Below are 5,000 nucleotides of genomic sequence, written 5' to 3'. Positions count from 1 at the left end.
CATGGACTCTTAAGCCTTGTGAAAGACAGGGAAATATCCTTTTCCACACTCCAAACATTCTTTCAATGGTGTTTCTTGTTTTCACATGGGACTTGTTGTATTTAATTTGGGCAGAGGTTTGGGGAGTTGAAAATGGTGTCATAAGGTAAGGCTTGCATGGGTAACCACCATCACCCAGAAGAATATTTTTGTATTGTCCACTTTCAAATTTTTCATACAATCTAGAGTTTTCAAAAATTCTGGAGTCATGTACAGACCCTCTCCATCTGGCAATAATATTTGTAATAGACATGTCTGCATCACAAACAGCCTGTACATTAATCGAAAAATACCCCTTTCTGTTTCTGAATAGTTCAGCATCTGGACCTCCAGGAGACTGTATTTTTATATGGGTGCAATCAATAGCTCCTATTACACCAGGAAACTCAGCTTTCTCATAAAACTTTCTTGATTGCCCAAGTACATTTTCTGGACTACTTGGAAAGCAAATGAATTGACTTATTTTTCTTGCAATAAGTTTGCTGATTTTTTTCACCAGTAAGCTTACTGTAGGCTGTGAAACGCCTTCCAAATCTCCTGCAACTATTTGATAACAGCCGGTGGCATAAAATCTCAAAACTACAGTGAACTGTAAAATTGGGGGCAAAGGCAAACCTCTGTTTGAATCTCTTTGCAGATCATTTACCAACAGTGGCATAAATTGGTACACTCCTTCTTTTGTAAGCCTATACCGCATATAAAACTGATTGTTTGTTAGACTTTCCACAGGATTCTGTCCATCAGTTAAATATTTTCGGATTTTTGGTGCCTTTTTTCTTTGAATTAACTGCAGAATTGCTAATGCCTCCATCTTATCAATTGAACTTTTACCTGTGCGTCTGACTTAAGAACGCTATACCGTGAACTCGAAAATTGCTGCCCGAGTCAGCAACAGAAAACCCTACTTTACCTCTTGTAATACCACAGTAACTCAAGTCAAACTCAAATAGGGTTAAGTCTTACCTAAGTCTGACTCCATCTTCTGAGTTGAGTCTGGTCTTGTAATACCGTTATTTCTGCCAAGTCTGACTCGAGTCAAACTCAAACTCAAGTCAGGTCTCCTAATACGGCCCAGAGTCTCACACTGCAACCCGCAGTTTCTACATAGTGAGGGCGATAGTGGGTTATTGCGCCCTCTACTTATTGACTCGCGGGTTGGCAGCGTTTGCGTGCGTAGAGCACAGGCTTGCACGAAGTTACGGCCCGTTAGGATATTACTTACCCCGGTAAGCCAGTTGTTGCAGTACTTACCGGTGAGGTGGAACGAACCGTAGCCTTGAACCTTGCTGGCAAGTCGTAGCTGTCTGGCGCGGAGAATTGTGGCTGTTGTTATTTCTTCTCCGCTCCCGACCTCTGCCTGCAGTCTTCTTCGAAGATGTTGAAGGGTCTTGTTGTGCAGAGTCGGGGCTAAGACAGCTACTGCAGGATCCAAGGATTCGACAAGCCTGCCCCGCAGACGTTGTTTGGCAATGAAGCACCCTTCAGCTATGGAAGAAATGCCCAGTCCGCCGTGCTTTGTCGGAAGATGTATAAAGTCATTTGAGAGCGATGGTGGGCTATGAAGGATGGACCTTATACACCTCCTTACCTCCCTATCAACGAAGTTGATGGTGTTGATCGTCTGGGAGGTGACGGCGAGACTGTAGCTCCATCTCGGGATGATGTGATGCCGCAGCATGTAGATCTTCTGCTGCGGCTTGAGACGGGCCCTCAGGAGCCGCTGGAGGTCTGATGTAATCTTCTCTTTCTGCATCTTGCAGGTCCCCTGAGGGCCGATGTTGATGCCCAAGTATCTCACCCACTCCCCGGGTTTGATGGTCTTCACAGGGTGCTCTTCGATGGTGAGGAATGGAGTGATCCGCACCCTGTGGGTTGAAGTCTTGCCCCGGGTGTGGGTGATCCCGAGGGAGAAACATTTCTTCGGCTGAAGCCGCAAACCTCTGCTGTGGAAGAACAAGTTGGCTTTGTCGAGGAGATGTTGTGTTCCTTCCGGTGAGTTACCCACCAGAACCAGATCGTCGGCGAAGGCCAGGGCGTTAACCCTGGCCCCCTTGATGTTGTAACCGAGGCTGGTGGGCAACTCATCAAGCAGTTCGTCGATGATGATATTGAAGAGCAGAGGTGATAGCGGGCAACCCTGCTTGACGCCCCTATTGATGTTGATGCGGGACGTCGACTCTCCGCCAAGGGAGATGGTGGTGGTGCATCCTTGGTAGAGGTCTTTGATGATGGCTATGAAGGGTTGCGGTACTCCATGCCTATGAAGAGCTCGAACAACGGAGTGGTGACTAACCATGTCGAAGGCCTTTGCAAGGTCTAATATGGCCACGGCGAGGTCTGTGCGGCGCCTTGTTGTTGAGGCATCTCTGATAATGTTGTTGAGAATGATGATGTTCTCCGCACATCCCTCAACCGGGCGAAAGGCCTTCTGACGATGGTTAATCACCACACTCGTCTGGAGACGCCGGGATAGGATCTTCGTATATATTCTGAGGAGATGCGACCCGATGGTGATGGGCCGCCAATTCCCGACGTCGTGGAGGTCCGTGTTCTTCTTTGGGATCAGCGTTGTCCGGCTCTCTTTGGTCCACTGTGGAGTGGCCCCGAGGCGCATCCAAACATTGAAGATTCTGCAGAGAATCTTAGGGCCTATAAGTTTGAGATGCGCGGTGGTAATCTTATCGGGACCAGGCGCCGACCGTTTCAAAGTTCTTAGCATCAGAGAACATTCCTGCTCCGTGATGGGAAGGAGCAGGTTTCCTACCTCAGGATTTTCCTTCCTCTTGTATTCTTCCTCATCTGTCGGTGATGGTGTTCCGAATCTTTCATTGTAGGTCTCTTCTATCTCTGAGGTAGGAGGTCCTCTGGGATTGATCGGCGCGTCGTCAAGCAGTACTTTAGCGAGAAGAGGGCGGTTTCTCTTCCAAAGTTGTTGTTGTAGAGTGTACTCAGCCCTCTTTCTCGCCGCCGATGACTTTGGCTGTTCTTCTCTTTGCTCCTGCTCGACTTTCTTCCGCAGGGACTTACTTCTGCGGGAGAAAATCTCCGGGTAAAGGTCGCTCAGCAAACCGTCTAGAGACTTGATGATGTTGGGATCTTTGGCTCTGTTCTTCAGAAGACGGTTCACCGCGCGCGTACCTGGGGACAAATTACCTGATCTGGTTAAGTCGTCCAGGTACTTATCCAACTCCTCGTCCCACTTTGCCTTCTTCTCTTCTTCTCTCGGACCGCGTTCTTCTTCTTCTACATTCTCTTTTTGTCCTTCTTCCTTTTCCTCATCTTCTTCTTTTTCTTCTCTCGTTTGGTGGGAAGCGAGGGTGGATTTATACCGCAGAGACTTCCTCAGCACCCTTATTTGCTCTGCTGTTCGGTCGACGAGGTGCAGTCCGGCCAGGTGTTGGTTGATGTTCCTGGGCTGCGGATGGAGTCTTGCCTCCTCCATTGCTAAGATGTTGACCTCGTCGCTGGTGTAGGGCCGCCGCTTCGAGACGTCCTTCCTCTCCAGATCTTGATGGTACTCGAGGGGGTGTTTGGATCGCTGGTGGAGATGGAGCCCCCTCGTGGTCTCAAAGTGACGGGAGCAGAGCTCGCACGCAATCGCGGTCGCCTTAGATGGTGTTTCTTTTGGAGTGATCTTGCATCTCGGATAATGACAGGCGACCTGCGAAATGCGTTCGAAAGGGTGATGGCACTTACCGCACGCGTAGCCAGATCTGGGGATACGGTGGGTTTGCAGGTGGGTCTGTGCTCCCTGGTCGGTGGTAAGGATGAGGGAGCACTTATTGCAGCTGATGCTGTTGGGGCGGTTGTAGACCAAATTGACTGTCTTCATGGGTGAAGGTATTTCTTCTGCCATGCTTTGGCCGGATGAAGTTCGTTGAACTTCTTGGTTTCTTTCCAACTAAAAATAGAACAGTCAATTTTTCTTTTCCTGACAATTTCCGCTTGTCCTCGCGTTCTTCTATTTGCGTCAGGGGGTAGTGCTAAGCTTCACGCAGCGTGAAGGCACTCAGCTTAGTGATATATTTCTAACCTTACCACCTTATTCAAATAGAATCATAGTTACTCCCGCCGTTTACCCGCGCTTGGTTGAATTTCTTCACTTTGACATTCAGAGCACTGGGCAGAAATCACATTGCGTCAACACCAGGTGGCGGCCATCGCAATGCTTTGTTTTAATTAAACAGTCGGATTCCCCCGGTCCGCACCAGTTCTAAGTTGGCTGTTCGACGCCGGCCGAAGCGAGCCGCGAGACCCGCGTAGCTGCGGCACTCCACGGCCAGAGACCGACACAGGTCCAGGCTCACGACCCGCCCTCCGGAGAAGGCAGGCCGTTCGCCCAGTCCGGTACAGTCCCGTCGCCCGCTTCCTGCCACAGCCCGACCGGCCCAGCCCTTAGAGCCAATCCTTTTCCCGAAGTTACGGATCTAGTTTGCCGACTTCCCTTACCTACATTGTTCTATCGGCCAGAGGCTGTTCACCTCGGAGACCTGCTGCGGATATGGGTACGACCTCGCACGAAACTTACACCAACTCCCTCGGATTTTCACGGGCCGACGCGGGCGCACCGGACACCACAAGAGACGTGGTGCTTTGCGGGGCCCAGGTCCCTATCTCCGGGCAAACCGATTCCAGGGTCGCCGCCCCTTACCAAGAAAAGAGAACTCTCCCCGGGGCCCACGCCGACGTTTCCGAGTTCGCTTGCGTTGCCGCGCCAGGCGCCGGAGCGCCGATCTCCGTGTCGAGGTTCGGGAATATTAACCCGATTGCCTTTCGGTCCGCCGGGGCAACGACGAGCATCGCCCCGCTTCAGAACGGCATTCGCCTATCCCTTAGGGTCGACTGACCCATGTTCAACTGCTGTTCACATGGAACCCTTCTCCACTTCGGCCTTCAAAGTTCTCATTTGAATATTTGCTACTACCACCAAGATCTGCACCGGCGGCTGCTCCACCCGGCCC

General features: G+C 50.6%; 1 pseudogene; it reads right to left on the bottom strand.

Annotated features, from left to right (window-relative positions):
• LOC145892827 (large subunit ribosomal RNA) overlaps positions 1 to 5,000 on the bottom strand; it is a 10,085-nt pseudogene that overhangs the window by 3,480 nt on the left and 1,605 nt on the right.

This window comes from Ascidia mentula, chromosome 2 (assembly GCF_947561715.1).
Source record: "Ascidia mentula chromosome 2, kaAscMent1.1, whole genome shotgun sequence".
Classification (NCBI taxonomy): domain Eukaryota; kingdom Metazoa; phylum Chordata; class Ascidiacea; order Phlebobranchia; family Ascidiidae; genus Ascidia; species Ascidia mentula.
This window is presented reverse-complemented; position numbering and strand designations above follow the sequence as displayed.